This window comes from Pavona decussata, unplaced genomic scaffold (genome assembly GCF_977016875.1).
Source record: "Pavona decussata unplaced genomic scaffold, jaPavDecu1.1 SCAFFOLD_14, whole genome shotgun sequence".
NCBI classification, from domain to species: domain Eukaryota; kingdom Metazoa; phylum Cnidaria; class Anthozoa; order Scleractinia; family Agariciidae; genus Pavona; species Pavona decussata.
Genome location: NW_028145437.1, coordinates 2,004,248 through 2,031,960, shown reverse-complemented (window position 1 = coordinate 2,031,960; position 27,713 = coordinate 2,004,248). Strand labels below are relative to the sequence as shown.

The window sequence follows — 27,713 nt, the reverse complement described above, 5'->3', positions numbered from 1 at the left end:
CCAGAAATTGTCAATCAAAATTGTGATAGAAAAATATTTCCCCAAAACAAGATAACTTGCCAAAAGGAAAAAGAAACAAACGAACAAATTGAATTTAACAACATTTCTCAGAAAAAATACATCTGATCTAGATATACCCCAAATAGTAAATGCAAATTGGAGAGTTAAACTGAAACTACTAAACTAACTACTGTTGATCTTATATGGTAATCGATCGACGCTTATATAATATATGTATACTGAACTGAAAACAGTAATCATTTTTCAAACAATCCATTTCTAAAAAAGTTCAAATCAGTTCTGGCCAATGATAGATTGTTAAATTACAAACAGCCAGTGGGATGTAACCCGGAACTATAAACGCGCATATAATCTGTTCATAGATGTTGAACTCATTACTCTACAATGACACTAACAACTACTTGAACCGCTCAACAATTTCGATCGTTTGGAATTAAACCAGAAAGTATTCGATTACTCTCGGATCTCAACATAATAGCAATTTTGCGGTACTTTAAACAATTCGAAACAGCGATCTACCTGGACATTTTGTCGTAAGTGACATTTGACATCTCAAGTCACGTTCACAATCAGCCAAGGATTATGGAACTGTTGTGAAAATCTAAATAATAAAGCAATGCATTTACGATTGAAATTGAAACAAGTTAAATGTACCTCAACAATACGCTTTGGTTTTCGTGTCCAGGAAATAAAAGAAATGACTATGGGCTAACTGACGCGGTAACCAGTAAATCAAACTGACGTGTGTAGGGCCTCCCTTAAAAGTTTCACATGGCCTTCTTTTAAGTTCAGTTTCACGTTTTCCTCAATTTCAATCATTCCCTTCCAAAAGTAGGGATGCCTGCGCAGGATACACTCTTTCTTCACACAATAATATTTCGAGGCTTCCCGATTCCAAGTTGGTTCCATTGTGATTTTGCCATTACTGTGTTTCTTTGGATAATAGTATCGTTCCTTATGAAGTATCGCGATGTCTTGAGGAATACAGACCACTCCACCTCGTGCAAATTCTACTTTACAGGACTCGCATTTTTGGGCTTTGGCTTCGTCTTTTGTAAACACAACAAAGAACTTGTTGTTGCTGTGCCATATTTCTGAGAAGGCGATAGGCTTCTGGAAATCGATGTCGTTGTCTGGTCTTTCTATTTCTTCCATAATTGGATCTAGCTCAACATTGTTCTGTCCTTTTCTTTTCTTCTTTTCCTTCAGTTTTTCACCAGCCCGCTTTGGCATATTGGCATAGAGTATGTTGCCTGCCTTGCCTTTCTTTTTGTTGAAATGTTGCAAGAAATCAGCTAGTGATCCCATTGTATCGACCACAGCAAGAATATGGGCACAAAGGCCTGATGTGCTTTGGGCATTGCGGCACCGACATGTTGGGATTTTTCCTTTGACCATCACATTCACGCTGTTGGCGAACTCTGTCACGCAATACGTCCTCCTCCCAAATCGATCACTTTGTAGTTGGATACAATCATTTCTGCCTCATGCCAAATTTGATTTAGCATTCCATTGGCAACGCTTGTGACTCCACAGTCTGCAACTGTAATGGACAGTTTCTTGGTAGGTTTGATCTGATTGGAACTGGGCACACTCATAGGTACCTTGAGCACTTTCTCTACGTGTTCACGTTGCTGTGCGGGTGTCTTCTGTGACCACACTAATGGAGTAACGGCAAACTTTTGGAATTCGGGAGCCAACCTGTATTCACCCATGCTGTAAATGGCCTTGATGTACTCATTCTCTTGCTGTTGCACGACTTCGGATTCTAGAATTTCGTGAATGGTAGCCTGATCAGTAACCTGGTTGTCACTTGCTTCTTTGATGACATTGTTAAGCGATTCAGTCCGTTGGTTGTCCCATTTATTTGGGGGATTACCGAGACCAGCAGCAATTCTTGTCGGCTTCAACATACAAAACTTCAAAGTGGACTTCATAGACCTGTGCCTCCCTTTCGTGGTTACCATCCACTCTTTAAATTTTTCTGGCCAATGTGTTTCTTTGCTTACGTAGAGCTCTTCAAATTCTGTTTCATTTTCACAGTCGACAAGACCCTTAACGCGTTTTCCCCCGAATTCGCTTCCTAATATTTCTTGTTGGATTTCATTTCTTTTGCTTTCCAAGACGTTGAGATCTTTTAGTTTCATGAGAATGTCTCCTTTGGCATGATCAAAGCAGCGTAGGTGGATGTTGTTTTTAGTGGAGGTCTCAATGGGGTAAACGCTCTCAAAACCACTTTCTAGGGCACACTCTCCATCCGTTCCGAACATCAGGGACTCTATTCCTTCTGCCTTCAACGATCTCGCAAGGTACTCGTAATCACGCTTTTCCTTACATACGGAAGTCATCACAGCTGCCAGGGTTGTCGGGTGTTTGTTTGTGTTGTTCTTGTAAACGAAAATTGGATTTGGAAGCGTAACTGTTGTGAGGTAGAATGGCCCTAACTTATACGTCATATCCACACCAGCGACTGCAGCTGGACTGGAACCAGGGCCGCAGAATTTTTTTATCCACCCGATGCTATAATTTGTGGCTGCAAACGTGCTGGCTGCTGCTCGCATTTCGCCATTCTTGTGTGGTCGAGCGCCCAGACTTACATCGCGAACGAATCTTCCGGCTTGTTGTAGAGACAACAACTTCGTGATATCGGGCGACTTAGAAGGGCCAGTGCTCCTGGATTTCTTTCTGCCTTCAACTTTTCGAAGTTGATTGTACACTTGCTGCCTGTCTCTCGGGATGTCCGATGGAGACGATATGGAAATAACACCTCCGGCTTCCTTTTGAATTTTGTTGATTATTTGTTTTGCGCTACTCTTGTTACCCATTTCTCTCATTCTCTCCAATACACTTGGCTTCGTTCTCACTTGTGGTGCTGAGGAACGTTTCTTTTCGATTCCTTGGTTGGCGAAGACTGCTTTTGCCTCATCAGGGGTCATATTAACGGTATATTGGACAATCGCAAATCGCAAAAAATTCCCTTGGTGTTCAACTTTTGCTATCATGCGGCGAAAGTTTTTGTTTTTTCTTGTCCAACTATACTGCCGTCTTATGACAAAGTGGTCGAAAGAGGTCTGGGGTGTTGATCTGGTTTCGGTGTCCCGCTCATCCTTCCTATTAATGTCACTGACTCTTCCCTGCTCGTCGAGGAAAACCTGAAAGTTCTCAGATGGACTGGAATGTGCACCATAAACTCCGTTGTCATCTACCGTCAAGTCCTTATAGTGAACTGACTCTAGGTCAACGGTGAAAATTGAGCTTTCTGTTATGCCAGCCGGTACTCTTGTACATACTTTCGTATCTGTAGCACTACCCTCGATACAAATTTGTAAAATTTCTTTAGAAGTAATTCCCGATTTTGATCTTTTGTATACGGGAAAGCCATTTATGTCACCTGAAAGTGAATTAAAATAAAGGTAAATATATGGAAACGATATATGTAAACTGCAGATAAAATATGAGTGAATTTTTTTTACTATCAAGTTAATGAGTGGAAAGAGAAACCTGCATGGCAATGGATATGATTACGAACTTCACTCAAATTAAAAATTAATGACAAAGCGCGAAGTTGACTGCAGCTGGCTCCTTTGTATAAATGACCGAAGAAGTTACAGACCCAGTAAGTTCCCGCTTATTTATGTTAAAGCGAGTTTTTTAGATTTTTCATGGCAGACACCTCAAATAGGTCTCGGTGGCACACGAGCCGTTTAAAAAATTTTGCTTGTCACTTCTTCTACGTGTGGGCTGGTAGATACAATGTTGAGACCATTTAAGCCTATTGGCTAATGCACCCAAAGGAAGCGTATTGAACTACCAATACAAAGACCCCAAATGCACTTACTGGTATATTCAAATGGAGACTGAGTCAAATCTTGGTCATCAGAGTCACTTTCATCCTCAATGTGTCTTTTGCGAGAGCAACTTGTTTGTCTCTGTAAAGGAGAAAGCACAATTACAGTTACTTTAAAATTGTGTGCGATTTTGAGAATTTACGTTTTCGTTTTATTTCGAGTCCCGTGGTTTTACGCGTTGTTTGAATTTTGACTCGCCCTATGGGATCGTCAAAATACAGCACATCAGCTACTTTTATAGCTGTACACACCGCTGCATGCACAGGCAAACAACCTTTATACAATAATTCCCACACAATTGTACAACTAAAGATATCAACACACCTTACTCAAAGACAAGTGATCAACAGTGTCTGATGCAGGGCAGCTATCTCCATCTTTACTCCTAGGTGGTGAAGATGATGAAACATCTTGGTCTTCACTTAAATCAATAAAGACGGAATCTACCGTTTGACGCCTTCTCTCACAACCACCGGATTCCGTGCCTGATAAGTCATTTGCGTCGTCCACGATAACAACCTCGGAGGGACGCCGTCCACCACTGGCTTGGGAAGTCACATCTGACTGTCCACTGAAATCGTCTCTGGGGTGTCCACTGTCAGCAGCGGCTGTACTAACACCGGATTGGTCATCTGTCCTCCTACGCTTAGATGCTAAATGTTCACTGCCATCGTCTATAACACCGGATCTGTCATCTGTCCTGCTACGCTTAGATACTGAATATCTGGAATCACTGGAATGGTCTCTAGAGTGAATTGAGTGAAATCAGTGCTAATAGTTACGAAACATCAAGATGCATATAAATTTTAAATGTGCCGCATACCGGTTTGGAAAGTTCGCATTATTGTCAAAAAATAGTTCTACTAACTACGCTGGACTGGCACGAGATACCCACGCGTGGGTATTCTAACGGTACAAAATACTCTAAAATACTTAGAAATGAATAGCAGGGTCTGTTCTCATACTAGTTTTTTTTTCTTGTGTTTGAGTTTAAAAGGCAAACATATTTAGAGGCATGGACAAAATGATTACTGCAAGCGATTAGCAAAGTTAATCCAACGCATTCGAAAGAGATGTTTATAGCACTTACTTAGATTGACTTGTAATAACTGCAAGTGACTGGCATACGTCTTGTTTTACGCCTTGGTGATGCAGTCTGTTCCAAAGCCAGGCGCACAGAGACATCCACACTTCCGACGTGTTCTCCTTTCCAATCAACAACAGCCCCATACCTTTCCCAGGTTCCAAGGTCACTGGGTGTGTATCGATCAAGTATGGCCTACCATCACGACACCCAATCGTTAGTACTAATGGATCACTGGTGTAGACAGCAAGGAAGTCGCCATCGCACCCAAGATTAAAGAGCTTGGAATGCAGTTTCTGTCTGCCTTCAAAACTAAAGACAGTATCCGCAAATGGTAATTCTTCAGAGAATTCGTAGGACGATGTTATAACATTCAGCTCTCTGAGAATTCCATATGCTTCCATGGCGTCGTACATTCTGTGGAGGTCTCTACACACGTTTATTGTTTCCGGCAGGTGCCAAATTGTATCCTCAACGACTTGGGCCAAATTATCGAAAAATTCCTCCCCTGTAACCACTTCGCCCAGTATAAGGTCGGCGATCTTGACGGAGAGAAAGGCACATGCGTTAGTACCGTCGTTAGTCAAGACATATTCCAGCTGTTGAACTGCCTCTTCATTGCCAGCGTCTTCCAGCTGAGCTGCAAGCCTGTGGTCGAATTGCTGTACTGCAGTGCCTTGACTAACTTTCAGGTGCATGACCTGGAGATCTGTTGAAACCCTTTCGTTCTCTCTGCTCAGGATATTGGCTGCCTCATTTAAAGATAGCCTGCCACGCCTGTCAAAGTTAGCGCATCCTCTGTAAACCTCCTCTAAACCTCTCCAAACGGTCCCCCGTTCAACCACAGTAGTTAGATATTTACCGCTTTTGGCACACTTTTGAAAATTTCACTGAATTCATACCTGATTCAACAATGAACTCAAAAAACATAAATCCTCGGTTTCTCAAAAACCTAAATTTTTATCCTCGGTTTTTCAAAAACCTAAATTCTCACTTTCATAAATGACACCAAACTCACAAACAATCATCGATTAAATCCAACCAACTCATCAATCGCTGATTTGAATGATGAATACAATATTTTTGAACACCAATTTGGATAAAAAAATAATCATTATGGTTGTTGTGTGACTTGTCACGAAAATGGACAAAACCCTGAATGTGGGGTGCTCAGTTGGCTGTTTACTTGCCTGGCCCCAGCCAGGTCTTTTTCCCGCCGCTGACAAGGCGGCTGTCCCCTTTCCCAGTTTACCTCTGGGACCGAGGTTGAGTCCTGACGAACTCTGAGCACCCCGCTGTAAACCAGTAGGGCCTGAGCGGGCTCACCCTGGAGGTACCGTCTACTGGAAGACATCCCACACTACTCAGTAATTCACCATCTGCACAAGCCGTTAAACAGGTTTCAGTCAGGGGCCAGCTGACACCACCCTAAAGCTTCACCAGAGTTTGTGAACTAATATAATAATGGCCCGAGTACCTATATATTACACTCAGTTCTGAAATTTTTACACTTGTGGTGCTATTTTTCTGTATATTGCGTAATATTGCTTGATTTGGATTAACACGCATGCGCTTTCATGCACACAACCCAAAGCGGACTGGACACTAGTTTGTTGATACACGTGTCGGCCATTTTGTAAAGAGTTTGTGTTGGTATATTATCGTTCATGTTTTGGGATTTTTTGGACATTTATTTCTCCACTTTCATCGTTCTGATGTTTGTAGACGCTTTTTGAGGTAAGAATATCATTTATCTTGCACACAACAATAGATTTTTTTATTGAATCGACTCGCTATCGAATACTCGTGAAACCGTGAAATGATTTTACACATCGACCAAATCCTTGATTGGGATCCAAGAATTGAATTCATCACTGTATCCTTTCCACTTTACCAAAGCTTGTTTCTTCTTGTAATCTCTCCTGATAACTTTATCGATTCTGAATATCTCCTGATTAGCTTTCAATAATTCTGGTTCATAAAAACTTCCTTTAATTTCTTCATTATTGAGATCTTTCAGTTTATATGTGATCGGATTCGTGTATTGTATTTTATCGATAATGAAGACCTCTTCTGACCAGTTTTCTGTATAACCTCGATCAAACAACTTTCTTTTATACTTTGATATTCTAACCTTTTCACCAACTTTAAATTTTGGCAAAGATGATAATTGCTTCAAATTGCCAAATAGATTGAAGTAAACAGTTCCTACATTCTTTTTCTTAGATGCTTCTGTCGGTGTCATTTTTATTGAACTGTGTTTAGTGTTATTATACTGCTTCAATATTTTAGGCAAAATATCCAGATACATTGTATTGCCTTGAGCAGTGAATCGTTTCCACATTTTATTTTTAATCGTTCGATTCCAGCGCTCAACAACTGATGACTTCTCTTCATTTTCAGTCGAATACAGTGTAATGTTATGTTTTTTGAGCAAGTCTTTGAAATGTTTGTTGTAGAACTCTGAGCCTTTATCAGTCCACAGATACTTTGGTTTTCGACCCTCTTTGAATATGCTTTGAAATGCTTTAGTTATAGTCTCACCTTTTTTATCTTTTAATGGGACAATCCAGCCGTATTTACTAAAAACATCTATAGTCATGAGAAGATACCTATTACCTTTATTCCATTTACTGAATTGTTGCATTTCAACAAGATCAGCAGCCCATATTTCATCAATATTATTTACAATAACACGCCGCCGAATAAAGTTACGCCGTATGGGTTTATGCAGCTCATTAGCTAATTTTTCTTGCCAGTTTTCCTCTTTACCCGACGGCTTTTGACGTTTTTTGGAACCCCAAGACCCAGTTTCTGTTTTGTATTTATTGCATTTCTTGCCAACCAATGTCCCCATTGTCGTTCGGAATATGGAACAGCATCCAATGACTTTACCATCTTTTTGTCAGCTTTCAATTTACATTTTTTGTCATCTTTGCAGACTGAATAATCAACATCATGTTGCATGGCGATTGCATCTGTTTTGCCTGTTGGTTTATCGTATATTTCCAATATTTGCCCTGTTTTGGGGTTATATTTGACTTGATTTTCCAAATCATTGTATGGACCAGTGTATTTATGACCAGGTAATACCCACCCAGCTTTGGGTTTTGGGAGCTTACCAATCATTTTGTGTATATCAATTGAACCACCGCTTTTGGGTCGTCCTTTGATTCCCTTTTCATACTCATCCCAATTTGGTGGGTGCCAACCAATTGCATCATAACTTGAGCATTTCGGTGTGTTGTGAAATTTGCTTCCAATTTTTACCATGCTTTCACATGGATAATTTTTGTATTTTTCTAATGTCTTTTTCCCAGCCTTGCCAGACCAAAATTGACTCGATAATATGCCAGTGTCTGTGCTAAATGCACTTTTGGCAATGTCTCCAGATTTGTATCTATCAAAGACTTCCTTTGTTGATGGAATTAATGTTCCAACAACATCCATTGACTTCGACGCAACCTTGCCTGGTGTACCGAGTTGTTCCAAAATTGTATTCAAATTACCACCATCAAGTTCTTTTCGGTCAGTTTTGTACCTTCTTTTTGGCCTTACTTTGGTTGATAATTTATCAAACATCTCTGATCCAGTCTTTTGAACAAAAGGTGTTGCTTTAGAGATAGCATAATCAATAGCTTTCTTCTGCAATTTAGGGTTTCTAAGTGCTTCAGACCCATAATATCGACCCATTTCAACTGCTTTCTTTCCCAACCATGGTAATGCATGTTGAATTAACATATCAGCACCAGTTGATGCTAAAGTATCCATTATGCCCCCCCCTTCGGAGGGGCTATTTAGTTTCCCTGTTTTTTAACAAATTTGGTTTTAGTTATCCCACATTCAGCACAGGTACAGAAGAACATAAGCCGACCATTTTTGGCTTGCTTGTAACCTGAAGGCTGAACACATTCAGTTTCTTTCTTTTGTTTAACACAATATGATTTGACCATTTTATATCACTATATTAGATTAATTATCATCAGAGTCAGACTCAGAATCTGTTACCAATGTACACCATAAACATAATTTTCCTGAAAATTCTGTGTATTCATCACACTCTTCACAATATCTTATATCAACCATTATACAAATTAATTAGATAATTTTTTAAAATATTGGATTATAAAATTATGATTGACACTTTGATTGTTCATGTCAAAATGTGCATTGTGGATTGTTTTCAATATACTTGTACCCTTTTGTCTCTCAAATAAATAATACAAACACCAATAGCCACATAATACTGAATCTCTTTCCTGGATTTCATCACCTGAATACATTAATCGTTTGCCACTTGTTGACATAAATTGCATAATTTCTTTTGGCATAATTAACCCAAAACTATCAAAATATTCTACATATTTGTCTCCGTTTCGATACGCAACCCAATGTGTACCTGGTCCAATCTGTGAATCCAGGTTAATGATACCAACTTCATCTTTTTTCATCTTTTGTGGTAGATTATCTCTGCTGTAAATGCCTCTGAAGTGTTTTATTTTGAGTTTTTTGACCCAATCAATGAGTTCAAAGTTACTGAGTGGTTTATTTATGAATTTCACAGAATGTCTCCGATTAATGGAATCCCCTTGAATGGACTGTTTTTGCCTAACAACAGACCTTTTCCTTTTTTGTTTTTTTTTTTCCCTTTACCATACTGATCCCATGTACCGAAAAATGGAGGCGGTCTATAATTAACTGGTAGGACCAAACCACCATCTTTTTTGGTTGTGTTTGGAACAAAAACTGGGACCGATCTTCTGGATCTACTTCTATCCACCTGCAAGCCTTTACCCATTAATGCATTCAAAACCATTGGAATGCCAATTGAAGCCAGTAAAGTACCCAAAAAACCTCCTGATTGTGCCTTAGTTGGTTTAATTACAATCTGTCCACCAGTATGTATTGCATTGACAATTTGCTTCTTTTGTGCTTCAGTGAGCCAATCTTTGTATTTTATTAATTGATCAATTTTATTTTGAGGAATGAGGAAACCACCAACTTGTCCTCTACCAAATATTTTATTGACACCCACATTTGCAAGCCCAGAAAGTGCTCCAGTAGCTAATGATCCAACTGCTTTTGCTGCCATTGGTAGTAATTTTGTGCCAATTTTGAATAATGATGACCAAAGACTGCCTCCTTGTTGTACAGCTTTTCGTATCTGTGTTTTGCTTATTTTAATATCTGCTCCAGTTTTGTTTTGCATTGCCTTTTTCAACCTATTTATTTGTGTTTTGGTTAACATCAGCCGATCCGGTCCAGTTAATTCAGAATTTGATAATCTTATTGTTATTGCTGAATTGTTTTTTAATGCTTTTGCTAGTTTATCTTTTTGCCCAATTGATAGTGTTACTCCATGTGAATCATAAGTTGTCATATCTTTTATATAACTAACGTTACATTAAAAATTTATTCCATTTATCGAAACAATATTTTACCATCTTTTTGAATCAACTCAGCATCTTGCTCATACAATGTCAATGCATAAACTGAATATGCAGTTGCAGTTGTGCCAGATAATTCATAGTGGAATGTCAGCTTTGTGGTACCATCTTTGATATCCATTTTTTGTTTTGTTAAATCGAAATACAAGAATGGGAATAGTGTTTTGAAATTGTTGACATTCAATAAAGTTCCTTGACTGTACTCATTGTTTGCATGCACATATTTGAGAATATCTCTGTAAACTCGAGTCAAATCAGCCTCGGGAGTGTAATGTACATCAGGATATTCATTACCATTAGCCACAGATAAATGACAATTTAGCAATGTTCTGGGATCTGTTGATACACTAAATGTATTGTACAAAAATGGATTTACTGTTTGTGCAGCAAGATTTGCATCATTGATAATGAAAACAAACACATGTCTTGGCTTTGAAATACCACTTGTTATCTGAAAATGGCCACTTCTTTGTGTTGATGAGTTGCTTCTTTCCACATTTTCTCGCAAATAAACCCATTTATGTGGCTTCAAAAACTGACTCATATACAGTGATTGCCCCTCTGAATTGAAAGTGATTCTTGGTACAATCAACTCCATTCTGGTAATAATTACACGACAATCAGTCCCAGCTTGCCATATTAGAATAGTATCAGATTCAATCTGCAAATTTAATTCCAATCTTGTTGATGGTAATAACTCATCCATCAATGCTTCAAAGAATGAGTATCGATTCAATGGTATTTCTGTATTGACAACAACTGATAGACCCAAAAGTGCTTTTCTTGCAGCAAATCCTTTATTGTAGTTATCTTCAGCCGATCGTTCTTCAGCGTGTCGGTTTGTATCCAGATAGAAAAACTCATTTGTTGCTGTCGATTGAGCATATCCTGGACTATATTCCAATAGATTTTTAATATTTACACAATGATTTGCATCATTACAATCATATACCATTTTACCATTCAATCTTACATCGAAATCATGTATAAGACTGTGTGAACCATTAACAATACCATTATGGTCTTCAGCTGCTATATTTGCATTTTGCATTGTTTGGACTTTAAAACCAACCGATATTCTTGCATTATACCAATCAAATGGAGTAACTTCTCCTGTGTTATCGACTACGAAATGATAACCATCTTTCTTTTGTGACCTATTATTCCCTGGATTACCAGTATTCAATGGTGTCTCCAATTGGAAGAAGACATCTTCATATCTCTCAATGTATTTTGGATTTCTGAATGATTTCATTTATACAGATATGTTACATTATTTTCATTTTTTCCTTCTTTTGAGTTTTCCACCGGATATCATCTGGTTGACTCTCTCAGCTATTTGAAAATCAGTCAGTGGCTGCTCCATTTTTGGTTGGCTCATTGTCACTGATTTTGTTTTGGAAGGTTGTTTTTTGCTCAATAATTGAATTATTTTATCACCTGCTTTATTACCAGCAAACTCACCAGTTTTGGTGAGTGCTTTTTCAGCTGCAGTTTTGGCTCCTTTCTTAGCTAATTCTTTTGCTGTTTTTCCGAAAAGTTTTGATCCAACTGATCTGAAAACATCCATAATTCCTTCACCATGAATATGTTTCATCGCATAACGACCCAATTCTGGGTCAAAACGTGGCTTAAATTCACTTTGTCGTACCATATATTGATATATTATATTAAACTAGACCTGAGAATCAAGCTCATGAACCAGTCAATGCCATTCAAGTCAATTGGCCGACCCAAAGCGTCAGTCACTGTTATTCCCATTTCTGAAATAATTGACTTGGAAACTGGGCTGAATAATGCTCTTTTTGGCTCAAAAGTAAAGGGATAACTCCTTGTTAAATTGTCAGTGGGTATCATTATCAGTGTATTTGTGAATCGTCCATCACTGAGGCTATCAGTTATTATATCACAATTAATGTCCAAAACGTCAATATCATTGGTAATATTTGGCAATTTTGTCCCATGTTCAGTTTGGTTAATTAACTTTGGCTCAAATCCAATAAGCGCTCCAAAATTAGAGTTTCTAATATCAAGCTTCCATTGGTTGTCTAGCTCAATGACAACTCTATATGATGAAAGCACAAAATATAGATTGATGCCCTTGCTGGAAGATGGTTTATCTCCATTTTGAATTATTGATTGAGTGATATAATCATCAAGGTCATCATATGAATACATTCCATCAACAAATGTGATTGTTTTCCATTTTGTACCATTATCTGGGCTGTATTTTATTGTATTAATGTTGTATCCTGCATTGACATTATGCCATGAATATGTCATTGAAACTCGATCAACAGCTAGCTCATGTCTCATTGTTGTGTCAAGCTTCAATGGTGGATCAAATTTGATAATAAAGTCTTCAGGCCGACTTCGACCTATTTTTTGTCGGTTAACAGATGAAATATGTATCGCCCTTTCTTGCATATATACTTCAGTTATATAATTAATTATGTAACTGATTACGCGACCTAGCGAATTATATATTGTTGCAATAAATCAATGAGTTGTTTGTTGTTTATTAAGCCAAGTTGATTCAATTTATGGGCTATTTGTGAAAATTCCTCTTTGACTCCATTATTACCAGCCAAAATGGATCCACCGAGCAATTCCATTCTGTCAATCAAATCATTAGCATCATTGAAATAAACAACACCAGAGCCCAATTTCTTGAATTTTTTGCTGGATTTATGGATTGGAATCTCACTGAGTTGGTTCAATTCATCGAATACCATTTTGGCAATATCGCTGTATTTCTTCTTTGAATTAAATCTCTTGGTCAATAAATCGATTGTATCGAAATCAACCTTTTTATCCATTACTTTGCGTTTATCTTTTGTTGCCACAAGTCTGAGTTGTCCCATTAATTTTGGAATATCAATCATCAGTCCACCATATTTCCCAGAAGATGATATTTTGTATGCATTTCTCTTTGGTTGCGTATAACCAGAACCTTTTTTGATGGTTTTCATTCCTTCTGGGATTATTTTAATGCGCCCTCTGTATTTTTGCAATAATTTTATATCTTCATCTATTTTATCAATTTTGTCTTTATTCTTGGTCTTTCCTTGGCCCTTGGATAAAGGACCCTTCTTTATTCCAAGTTTTTTCAACATTTTGCCAATATTAGCATCGTAATCCTTGATGTCAATATCTCCTTGCATAGAAGCTTGGAGAACAGAACTCGGAGGTGCAAGATCGTATTGCATCAATTTTTGGATTTCATCAATATCAAAACCAGCATCCAAATTTGATTCAACATCAGGTGACATCATTAATGGTTTATAGCCAATTGGTAGCTTTGCTTCTGGTGATTGTGTTTCAGGCTGATAAGTTAACATAGCAATGTCTTCCAAACCTGAAGTCAACGCTTTTTGGTTTTTCTCCAATTGTTCAATCAGTTTGTCTTGTTTTTCATCAATTGTTTGTTTTGTTTCCTCTTGAGCTTTAATAATTGGTTTGAAAGTTTCTGATAAACCTTGTTGTAAATCTTGTTTATCATGCTTGTACTCCTTCAATGTATCTCTAACTTGTTTGGTTATTGTTCCAGCCTTAATCTTGGCTTCAGATAATTGTTTTAATCTTTGTAGATCCATTATATTATTAACTTATATTAACTTTTTTAACTTATATAATGTATTGATATACATGGAAATCCCAAACTATGACAGACATGATAAAAACACTAATTTCAAAAGATTGTATGGTTACATGCCAAGTGACACGTTTCGGATGTTAATATGTGGTAATTCAGGATCTGGAAAGACAAATTTATTGTACCATATGCTGATGAAACCACTTTTGTATTATGATAGAATACATTTATATGCCAAAAATTTGGAGCAACAAAAATACAAGGATATGCTACAAACATTGACTGATATATCAAATAGTGTCGGGTATAATGTCCTTGTTTGTAGCAATGATGATATAATTCCAGTGGAGGAATTGAAGGATGATGATGCCCAGAAGATAGTAATATTTGATGACTTTATTTGTGAAAAAAACCAGAAACCATTGATTGATTATTTCATTCGTGGCAGACACAAAAACTGCTCTGTTATTTATCTGAGCCAATCGTTCTACAAAACACCAAAAGATATTCGACTCAATTGCTCTCATTTCTGTGTCTATGACTTTCCTAGCAGCAATGAAAGAGGTCTGATATCCTGTGAGTTGGATGTCGAAAAGGATAAATACATTAAAGCAACCAAAGAGCCATTTTCATTTCTATATGTTGATAAGCCCATGAAGAGAATTAACAGGAATTTTTATGGAACAATATAACCAAATGATATAAATGGGAATATTCAACGAACATAGTTCATCGTCTTCTTTCACAACGGTTCCTCTTCAAGGAGCTGCTGGGCCTCAAGGAATAGGGTTTAAATTAACCCCAAATGGAAATTATGATATACAAAACAAAAAACTTGTTAATGTTAAACAAGGAGCTGATCCCAATGATGTTGTCACAAAGAGCCAAATACAATTGTTGGATAATGCTCCTGGTGATGTGCGAGCTAATAAAGCAGTAATTTACAGCAACAGTGGAAGTGTTCATACCAATAGTATCTATTTGCAAGACATACCAGACGGGGCTGGCAGCTCCAATGATGTTCGATTATTGACTGAGCATCAGTCTTATGAAAACATTCATCTTAATATACCAGATTTGAAAAACTTTGATGGCCATGGTGGACGAGCTAAAAGTGAAATAATGGTTACATCAACAGAACAACATATTACTGGACGGAAAACATTTTTTGATATTAGTGTTTTAAAACCTGATAATAACGATCAAGCGGCGAATAAAAAATATGTCGATGATGAGATTAAAAAAATACCATCACCTGATTTGTCTACATATTTGAAAAAAGATGGCACTGTTGAAATGACTGGAAATCTGGATATGGGTAATCAACAAATTACTAATCTTGGAGCCAATATACAAAATACATATGATGTCGTTAATTTAGGTTTCTGTGATACTAAATATTTGCAAAAAGTCTCCAATAGTGACCTCGATATAGACAATCATAAAATCAAAGATATGGCTCAACCAACTGATGATAACGATGCTGTTAATAAACACTACGTTGATCATAACTTTCTCAACAGGTTAACACCCAATGCTCTTGGTGGTGAATTAGATATGAGAGGTCATAAAATAATCGTTCTTGGAAATCCTTCCGATCCCAATGATGCTTCCACTAAAGCATATGTTGATACAGAAATAGCTAAAATACCATCTGTTGGAAGTGATTTGAGTGTATATTTGAAAAAAGATGGAAGTGTTGCAATGACTGGAAACCTTGATATGAATAATAAACAAATCAAAGATATGGCTCAACCAACTGATGATAATGATGCTACTACCAAAAAATATTTTGATGACAAATTGGAGCAAAGTCATCTTGTCAGCAGCCATAAAACAAATGAATTCAAATATCTTACAGATACCGATGAAAGCAGTTCAGAATACAATATCACAGTGTATGGAATAGCTGCTTTCAATCAATCCCCACATCAGAATAAAAAAGCTTATGATATCACATTGATTAAAGACAGTGGAAGTAATGATTACAGATCAAGGATAGGTTTCAATATTTATACTCTTGCTATTGGAACATACACAATTGTGTTTGAATTCTACCCACCAGAAATGACCAATATTCAATTATCATGTACTGCTTCTGAAGCATACATCCACAAAGCTGTACAGCGTGATTTCACTGCTTATAGCAAGCTATTGGTTCAATTCAATAACAACAGCAAACAAACTCCAAATTACATCTATTTGACGATGCATGGAACAGCTACAGCGACTCCAGTACAATGTCATCTGGTTGTTTACGGTGTCAAAGATTGGTCAGATAGCGTTTATCCAGGAGTGTATGACGGCTTGGACAATGTAATGTTTGAATATAAAAATGGAGATATGGAGATGAAAGTCAATTTGGATATGAATAATAAGATTATTTCTGGTTTAATAAATCCATTATATGATTCTGAAGCAATGAATTTGGGTTATTTTACCAACTTATTCAAAACGAAATACACTGGAACTATTGCCAGTGGTGTTTTCCAAAGAACAAATCCAACAAATAATTTTCAAATCGCTGCTGATGGAAATAACTTTTTCAATCTATACTCCATTGTTTTCCAAAGCAATCAACAAGTTGCAAATGCACAAATTTTGATAAATGGGAAAAAACAAGGTGAAACAACCAACACTGACACATACCACAGAATTGGAAACATAATAAGTGGAAGCAATACATTTGATTTGCCCAAATCAAGAAAATTTGTCAGTATTGATTCTATGTCAATATTGGATAATATTGGAGCAGGAACTGCTGTTAATGGAACTTTTGAATTGAAAGTATTATACTCTGATTTTTTTGAAAGATATCATGCTGTCAATAAAAGTTGGTTGTCAAATATTGAAACTTCAAGTGTTGTTAACGGCAACATAAAAAATGGAGTTTTTGAAAATGTTCATGGTTTCCAATTTGGAACATTAGGCCCGGTTAAAATAAAAAATATTGTAATTAATACAAAAAATCATTACCAAGTTTCTTTTGTCGCCATTGCTAACAGTAAAACTTTATTTTCCCATTTAATACAATTTAATATGAAAATTGGGAGAAATTTTGTAACTACAAATACAACAATCAAACCCATGATAATTCAAATGGGGATTTTTAAAAGACGTTCAGGGTTTACTTCTCCAATTATAAACAGAGAAGTCACAGGAACTTTTGAAATTTATTTATCAACACTATTAATATAATGCCATACGTTGAAGATGAAAATGGAAACCATATTCTTGATGAAAATGGAGATAAAATAGAATACACAGTAACTTATGACAACTTACCAGATGGATTCAAATATAGAGAACCAATACATCTGAATGATGATGGTCATTTGGATACAGAAAACAGACATTTGGTGATAAAAGATGGAGTTAATTCAAATCATGCAATTTCACTCCAACAATTAATTAACAACAATGAAGACATCATCAAACCATATATTGAAACACAAATACAACAAGCTCTGGCTCAGTTTAAAGCTCAACAAGCTCAGGAAGCTGTAACGTTTCTCAACAATCAAGTTGCAATGAGAATAGGAAGAAAAAGTGGTACAATACCAAAAACAAATTACAAATGGATAAAATTATTGAGTAAAGATGACATTAAAGGAATCAATACATTGCAAGAGATTATTGTGACAAACACATATATCAGGAGAAATGACAGATATCATCATTCCAAATCCGATTTGGTGTCATCATCATTTGATCAATTGGAATTCTTCTTTGATGTGTCATTTGAAAACTATTATTGCTACTTCAACAATCATCCATCTGATTGGACAATGAAGTATTTTGTTGAATATATTAGGATACAATTACCTGACAATAACCACTAGGTCGTGGACTCCGTTACTTTATTTTATAAAAATATTGTAATCAAATTGTATAATGAAAGAATTGTCAGAATTGCAAGAACACATTCGAACATCGATGATAGATTTTCACCGTAAATTGAGTCTTCCAATATTACCCAGACAGGAATGCATGATAAAAAGTATCGTAATATTCACATATTTGTATGAAAAACATTACAACACAGGTTTACCTGATGAAGTTTACAAAGAGTTAATTCATGATGGAATCGGATTAATTGGACCTGGAGATGGATGGTTAACAGCTATTCTCCATCGATTATTTGGTTGGCAACCATATATCAGATCACATGGAATATTACATGATGCTTATGGCCAATTTTACAACAGATATCATCGTGACAAAGGATACATGTACACCATTAATGAGAAAAAAACATATCCTTGGATGAAAAAATGCATGTTTTTGGGTCAAATAACTGGTCTCTATTATTGCATCAAAAATAAGATAACCATATAATATATGCAAATGAAGAAATTAATAATCGATTTCAATCATATTTCAAATCGATTATCAACAGAAGAAATTGATGAATTGAAAGCTTATTACATGTCATATCACAAAAAGATGTGGATGTACAAAAGTGCATACAAAAGATTCAAAAAATGGGAATTCGCTGGTAATATTTCATCCATTGTATTTGCAACTGGTGGTATTGCATCATCGGTTGCAACCAGTGGAGCTTCATTATTGGCAATATCATCGGTGTCTGTCATAATTCAAGCTTATATGAAGCATAAAAAAGTTGAAATCAAACTTTATCAATGCCAATATGCTTTTCAAACTTACGGACATTTATTAAATGAAATAAAAGAAATAATGAGAAATGGACATTTTGATAGAGATGATTTGACAAACAAGCTTACTCAAAATGATGATTTCATTTTGGATAATTCGCCGATTGTCGATAAATGGGGTAACAAATATGATAAAAAATATCAGATATTCACTTATGTTTGATTGATAATGTGCATGATTTGGGGGCCAATAATGTCCATAATTTTATCCCAATAAACATTGTATAATTTCATTGTTTTTTTGGATTTTGTCAACTCAATTTGGGAAGAATCAATTTTCATAAATTGCAATATTCTATGCAAAAGATATTTCAAACTGATTATTCTCTTTCTTTTACCATTGATTTGTGGCAGTATTTTGTTTATTTCAACGAATATTTTATGAATTTTGAAATTGGTTGAACAACTGATTTCAATTTTTTTTTTCAAAATAATTTTATCTAATGTATGCGACAAATGGTATTTTCTATTATACACTGTTTTCTTGTATATTTTGAACAAATTGGCATGAAAATTGATATATTCTGTTTTGTAATCTTCACCAACAACCTGTCCACAAGCAACACACGTTAATTGACATTCCATGTTTTTCAAATTCTGTGATCCACAACAATCAGGCATTGATGGTTGTTTCTCAACTTTGGATTCATCATGATATCCACAAAATTCACATTCATCTTTGCAATGCAGGAATTGGCACAGAGATGATTCCACCTGCATGGAAACATCTTTTGGTTTTTTCAAAATGGATTTCATTTTTGTATAAATATAGTATATAATATAATTACACAAAAATGTTTTCCAAAATATTGAAACCACAAAAGATAATACAAAGTCTTGAAATCCAATATTTATCAAAAAACAAACCAAATATTACCCCTTCCGGTAGGAATTATCCCGACCTAGGGGAAAAGATGAGTCAAAATCTTGAAACCAAATATTCACCAAAAACATTGAAATTAAATATCTCATCACAAAAGATGAGTCAAAGTCTCCAAATCAAATATTTATCAAAAAATCAATAAAATCACAATTTTGTCACAAGTTTTTGTCGCAATGTTTTGATCACAAATTTTTTACCAAAGTTTGAATCCCATACGGGATGGATGTGTATTCCAATGCCCATAAGCATAACTAAATACACCATCGGGATGCAAATATCGTTTATCATCAAAACATGACAACGATGTTTTATTGATTGTGTAACTACCCAATTGATGATTGTTGCTGCGGATTGTTTTCATTTGGTGAAATAATTGTTTCTCATTGAACAACACATCTTTGTAATCAAAATGTTGAATATCATTTTTGATCACATTCTTTTTGATACCTTTGGCTGTTTTTCCGCCATTGTTGTTTTCTTTGATATATGAATACATTTTGGATCTCAATCCCACAAATTCAGTAATGGGTACACCAGCGGCTTCATCTTTGAATTTTCCAATAACTTTCTTGTTTGTGGAGTCATAAAATTGATGATTTGATGGATAATCCGAGTTATCAAACATTTCTTTTTTATTCCAAAAATCTTGATACACATCTTCGGCTTCAATTTCATATGTCAAACTGTCTGTATCCGTAAACAGTAACTTAGCTTTGTTACCATATTTGTTTTTAACGAAATTGTAATGGAAATCGTACATCAATGTTTTGCTCAAATCAAGGATACACATACCAACATAGGCTGGTCTGTTGAGTGTCAACGATTCCTTTATTTTATGGACTGCAACCAAGTTTTCATTAAAGATTTTGCTATTGATGAATGTTGGTTTGGAAGTCATTTTCAATAATTGTTTCTCATTAGTCACCAATTTGATGTCTTCTCGTTTTCTGATATTCTCCATGGTTTTACCAAAGACACTATTGTTCATCAGTTTGAAGAAATCTTTCTCAAAAGCATTCTTTGCATTAGTTCTTTGTCGTGTATTGAAATCAATGTATGTCTTCAACCAGGGTGATTGGTCAAATGATAGAACACGATATATTTTCTTCAATTTCAAACCCAATTCACGATATAATTGTAGATTACGATAATGTAATACATATTTTGATTTGTTTCCCAATGTTGGAATCAACTTATTGACTTGTCCACTTTTGATTCCAAATTTTTTTGCAATTCTTTGACAATAATCTGACAGCATATCTTGTGTCACTTTGATTTGTTCAGCGCCACATGGATAATCATTGTGCAGGTCATGTAATTCATGAGGATATTCCAAATCAACTTCCAATAAATATCCAATCTTGTTATCTTTGGGAACTGTTTTCCAATTAATGTTTTTTATTTGCTGTTTATTCAACCATTTGAAATTCCCAGTTGGAAGATGTTGTGACATAGCCCATCCATATAGATTGTTTGCATCCAAATACATGATATGTTTACTGGGTTCATTTGGATTCCAATTTTGCATGTATTTGTTGTTTGCTTTGCCGTATCTATTGGCTATGTAACTGATTCCTCCACGCATGCCCTTTTCAACAAATTGATACATATCAATATCCGTGATTAATTCAAGTTTGACTTCAGTCATTTTCAACATTGCATCCCAAGATAATCCCGGAGATGTAAAATAATGACATGGATCCAATCTATAATATTCCAAACATGTTTTACGGAAATTTTCAAAAACATCAGCCAACAGCAGTACATCAGATTTGAGATATAAATCATGGTATTCGCCCATGGTTTTCAATTGAAATGTATTCCAAACATTTTGTGCATGACTGTATTCTTCATCAGTAATATGTGTATTATTCATTTGACTGTAAAATTCATCTTTGGTTGGTAATTGAGTATCATTGAATTTATCAAAATTACTCATATAATCGTACGGATAAACTCCTTTTTGTTTCATTAATTGTAATTTACGACCTTTGAAAACTTCACTGGTATATTTGAAGGCATCTTCTGGTAGATTTGTAACCAGATTTGCCAATGATTGATTCATAAACTGAAGACTGTCGATAAATACTAAATTGTAACCCAACATGAATGCCATGTATTTCTCCATGTTATTTGGGATTACATTAATTTTGTGTTGTTTGGTTTCACCTTTTTTATCCACATAAGTATTGGTCTCAATAATTTTACCAATTTCTTGCATTATAAAATGACTATCATATCCTTTCAAATTATGAAATATTACAGGGATTTTGTTAGTTATTGTAAAATCCCTGTTACATTGATTATGGGCTGAGCCACGGAATTCACCAGTAATATGACAATGATCTCTGACACGTCTATCATTTTTTGTGAATTGTTTGCAACAAATGTGACAAGATGTTGCTTTTTGGAATTTGTCTTCATCTTCTGGAGACATAACTAATGGTTTATTGAATTTGTATTTGATAGTTTGTCTGCAATATTTGACTTCATCAAGCATTGCCTCCATGAATTTGTAAACAGCATTTTCTCCACGATAATATTTTATTGGTTTTGAATATTTGTCATCATAGCAGCATACAACTTTGTAACCATAACCGCAATCAGTGTGTTTTTGATAAGCTTCAGTAAAAGATTGTTGGTTAGATTGATTACAACCATGAATTGGTTCAGTGATTGCTTCAAAATCTGCGTATATCACGAATGGCGCTTGCATTTGTTTATTATAATTTTTGAATTCTATTTTTGAGCCAACTTCAGGCATTTTGATTGATTGTTCACCATTGATTTCAATACATACTTCCTTGTGTTTGTTCAAAACTCGTTCTGATGAAAAACATTGCAAACAATGCATACAGAAATGTTTCTTATGTTGGGTTTTATTTTTACTAAACATGAATCGGTTAAAATCTTTGATAAGACAGTAATGTTTGTTTTCATCTTCTGAGATTAGCAATAGATTCATCACATTCTCAAACTTTTCTTTTGAAACATAAATTGGATAAGTTTGTTTGTTTTCATAACCGAATACGTTGATGTTAATATTGTTTTGTGTTTCAACTTTGTTATAATGTTTGACTGAAACAGGGAATTCAATTCCTTGGTAATCCAATTGTGGCATGAATGCTTTATCTGTTTTTTTGATTCTTTGTGGATTGTCATTTCGTGGATTTAAATGACGGACGTGACACCATCGAAAGCATTCATTATCTTTATTCTTGAGATTAATCAATCCACTTTTGTTATGTTGTAGTTCAGTTGGAAGTTTAATGTAAGAACTTCCAGTAAGAGGCTCATATTTGATAATATTAATGTAATGTCCATTGATTGATTTAATTATCCAAGCTGAACCTTCACTAATCCATTTGTGAATATCATTCATAATTTGTTCAACATTAACATCCAAAGATTCTTGAAAATCATTGGCATTAGTTATTGTTTTTGGTTTACTATTAAAATATCCAATTCTGGAGACAGTTTGGTTTCCTTTTTGTTGTTCAAAATAAATTGTCAAAGTTTCAATAAATTTAATTCCTTTCATTTGAGTTAATAATTGTTTCATAAAATGAGCAATCGCTAATCTGGTTGAACTCATTTGAATCAAAGGATCTGTTTCATTTTTAATTCCAACATCATAAGATTTGTTATATCCCTTGAATGCTCTTGCAACTTCTGTGATTTGAGTTCTCTGTCTAGGAATCGGAGCCATTTTCTTCATCCTTGGCTTCGGGACTGGTGTATCAGCAAATTGTTTTGGAGGAGGAATAATGTTGTTTCTTGGTTGAACAATTGGTCGATCTCTGAATTGCATTGGCGGCTTGATGATTGTATTCTCGTACTCTTTTACCATTTGTTTGACAGATTTTCGTGGATAGGGTATTGGTTTTACTTTCTTGGTTCTCGGAATTGGAACCGGTTTTTGTTTAGCGAGTAAAAGTGTTATTAATTGATCTTTGGTCAATTTGGATAGATTATTTTTATCCATATTATATATATATGTCATATTATTTTTATTGGGTGCGTTTGACAGTTTTGCTAATGAATGTTGACTGTCAACAACATTCATGCCAGTCATCTGTGGAAGGACTGACGGCTTCGTTGATTTGTTTCTGTTTTGTGGCATCGCGGCCTGTAAACCCAATGTATTGAATTCACAGGTCACTAACTACAAACTAAACTACAAAAATCACCAAAATTCCATGTTTGGTAAATGTTCTTGAAGTTGTTTTTTGTATGGAAATTTACCCATTTTGATTTTTTCAATAATTGCGTTATATTTTTTATCAATTAATTGTTTTTCATCTTCTGTAAACTCGTCGTCTGATTTCTCCAATTTAATTTCCATTTTGATTGATTCAATGGGCTTATCAGATGTGATTTCAATCTTTGTTTTATATTTCTTGGTTTTATAATAATGTTTCAAATTTTCTGATGGAGTAACTAACTCCAAATTGTCAATGCAATTATTTTGTCTATTTGAGTCGATATGGTTTATTTGCATTCCATCAGGAATTGGACCATTAATACATTCGTAAACAAGTCTGTGAGTACAAAAACTTTTTAATGGTTTACCATTTTGTGTTAATGTAATTCGCATGTAACCAGTTGATTGTAAATTTCCAATTGAAACTCTCTTGGTTTTTTTATTATATATTTGGCCATATTTATTGGCTCCGAAGTTAGTATAAATAGGGTGATAATGAAAAACTTCACATTTTATTTGGACATTTTGTGTTTTTGATTTTTGTTTACCTTTGCATTCATTTCCTTTGTATATCATATTTTGTTGTCGAGTTACAAGTTCCAAATTTTTAATACAATTGTCTTGTTTATCATTATTGATATGGTGTATTTGATAATCTTCAGGGATTATTTGTTGATTAATTGCTTCCCAGATAAACCTCTGAGCTGTAAAAGTCTTTTGTTTTCCATTAGAATAAACATTTTTAGTCAAATACCCATTAGATTGTAAGTTACCTTTACTTGGTTTCAATGTCTTACGATTAATAATGTATCCATCTTTTGAACATCCATAATTATGGTAAATTGGATGAATATGATATGTTTTTTCATTATGAAAAATAGTATTTATTGCTGGAATTGGTGTTGATGAATTTTCACCAGCTGAAAAATTCACATATGCGATTTTTGATTTTTGATTTTTTTTCTCACCTTTTTTCATTCTAATATTCTATATCACCAAACGTTTAAGCCTCGCTCAAATCGACTTTGTACCAAAATTACCCTCCAAAAAGACATCAACCATTGTTGAATTCAAAATATAGCCAAACAACTCTTGTATTCATTGATGATTAATCATTGTAAAGTGGAAAATTAATGTCATCCAAATCGTTACACATTCTGTAAAACATCTTATTGATTATTTTATTTTCTGTGCGTGTAAACTCGCAATCATTGTCTTCCATTGGTGGAAATTCCATTAATCTATTGACTGTTTGCAATTCTTCTTCAGAGTATGAACTGTTCAAAAATTCTTTTCTGGCTTTGTGCATGTGTTTCATATTTTCAGAGGCTGTAACCAGTTGCAAATTTACAATTGAATTGTTCTGGCGATTGGAATCAATGTGATTTATTTGCAATCCAGGAGAAATATGTGTCTGATTTACGGCCTCATAGACGAATCGATGAGCGGGGCATGTATTGTTACGTCCCGGAGAAATTATATAATAGCCATTCTCAGACAAATATCCTTTTCTAGGTTCTAATCTTTTTCGATTGATTATATAACCATCAACTGAGGCTCCGTAATTTTCAAATGTTGGATGAATAAAATATGTTTTATCATTGTGATCAAATTGGTTGTTCATATAAATTAGATTACATAATTTTTCGAAACCGGTTATGACCGGTTTTTTTCTTCATCATTCAAATCAGCGATTGATGAGTTGGTTGGATTTAATCGATGATTGTTTGTGAGTTTGGTGTCATTTATGAAAGTGAGAATTTAGGTTTTTGAAAAACCGAGGATAAAAATTTAGGTTTTTGAGAAACCGAGGATTTATGTTTTTTTGAGTTCATTGTTGAATCAGGTATGAATTCAGTGAAATTTTCAAAAGTGTGCCAAAAGCGGTAAATATCTAACTACTAACCACGTACTTTTCGTCCGGCAGTGGGTGCTTCATTTGGCGCAGAAGAGAAGAGATGAAGATTTTTAATTCATCTTGAGAAGTAATGCCTCGCGCTGATCTGATCTCTGCACGAAAGGGATACTTAAGGCTAGGATTTATCATCGAAAAAAAAATCATGCCTAGGGCCCAAACATCAGCAAGAAATAAGTCATTGATCGATGCGCCAGATATGAGCATCTCCTTGACAAGAAGTTCTGGTGCCATGTATACCACTGTCCCGCGATCAACGTTATTTGTTTTCGAGCCAACAAGAGACTGTGTTCGGACTAGTAGGGAGCGACTCTCTCCAAAATCGGTTAGCTTGCAGACAACAGGCCTGGATTCATATTGCTTCATTATTTCGTCACCGTCTGACAATGTACAATAATGCTGATTGCTTATCAGTATATTTGCTGGCTTCAAATCTCTATGTGCTATTCCTTTCGAATGAAGGTGGGCTAGTCCACTGATAATTTCCTTCGCTGCATGGTTGATTAGCTCACAAAATCCGTCATCACAGCCAAAATCGTCGACTTGTAGCAGAAAATCAGCGAGAGAGTGCACACACGCATCCTGACCGAAGGGCTGGAAATCAAAATAAACATATTCCAGCATCATGGCAAGCGGCTGGCAGGAAACTCCTTTCAATCGCACAATGTTGCCATGATGTAGGCCGTGAAGAAGTTCAACTTCTTTATAGAAAAGTTTCTTCTCCTCTTGGTCAAGGACTTGCAGCATTTTCTTGATGACAACTGTTTCACATGCCGCTCCTTCCGAAACCTTGTAGTCAACTTTGTAAACATCGCCTAAACCTCCTTGTCCTATTCTCTCTTTCACTGGCAAATCATTGCAATTGAAGCGTGGGATGCTTCCATCAATTCCATTTCCACTTGGCCCTTTTCGTAAAAGCTGGGGAAGCTTAAATTTCCGAAAAATCGACATAGCTGAAGATTTTGAACCGCTCTGATCTATGTGATTGATTTTTCGCGCCAAAATGGTTGTCTCACGTGCGCTTTGCGACCTTCGACCCTGTAGCATGTTATAATTTTGTCACGCGACTATATACATCATCAAAACAAACAAAACAACGCTTTTAACATTTCGGTCAGCTTGAAATGACTCATGCATATTTTTCAAATATAAAGATATCAAACATTACAGTTTATTATTCTTATTACGCAAAACAGCAAGATTTGGATTATGGTCCTTTTCATAAAAGTAACAACTTCAACAGCGAAGTACAGATTTTCTTGCTTGTGTGACATTTCCGGCTGTGATGATGTTGCAAGTGACAGGGAAAGCAATAGATACACAAAGATAAAGGAACGTGGATTGTCAGTACGGCGAATTCCGACTTACTACTTGTTTAAATCACAAAGTACAGATTTTTATTTATTCACTCCGCAAAGTACAGATTTTCATTTTTTTTTTTTTTTTTTTTTCATTTCGCAAAGTACAGATTTTCATTTTTTCATTTCGCAAAGTACAGATTGTCTTGCTAGCGTGACATATCCGGATGATGTCGCAAGCGATAGGGAAAGCAACAGATATTATAGATACACAGAAACATCACACAAGGATCGTTCAATTCAGTGGATTGTACGGGTTCGACGTTTTGCCTTGCTACTTGTTTATTTCTCAAAGTACAGACTTTCATTTATTCATTTCGCAAAGTACAGATTTTCGTTTTTTCATTTCGCAAAGTACAGATTTTCTTGCTAGCGTGTCATATCCGGCTGAGGTGATGTCGGAAGCGACATGGAAAGCAACAGATACGCAGAGACATCACACAAGGATCGTTCATTTCAGTGGATTGTAAGGTACGACGAATTTCGACTTGTTACTTGTTTATTTCGCAAAGTACAGATTTTCATTTCGCAAAGTACAGATTTTCATTTCGCAAAGTACAGATTTCCATTTCGCAAAGTACAGATTTCCATTTCGCAAAGTACAGATTTCCATTTCGTTTCGTTCCATTTCGTTTCGCAAAGTACAATAAGCCCACTCGATGCAACTCAAAAATGGAGCGTA

At 35.4% G+C, this 27,713-nt stretch overlaps 1 protein-coding gene and 1 pseudogene across 1 annotated transcript in view; one reads left to right on the top strand and one right to left on the bottom strand.

The window, feature by feature from the left end:
• The window catches only part of LOC146487708 (leucine-rich repeat-containing protein 23-like), a 37,681-nt gene that overhangs the window by 6,164 nt on the left and 3,804 nt on the right, over positions 1 to 27,713 (top strand). The gene's annotated exons all lie outside the window — the stretch shown is intronic.
• On the bottom strand, positions 127 to 26,725 carry LOC146487709 (uncharacterized; annotated as a pseudogene).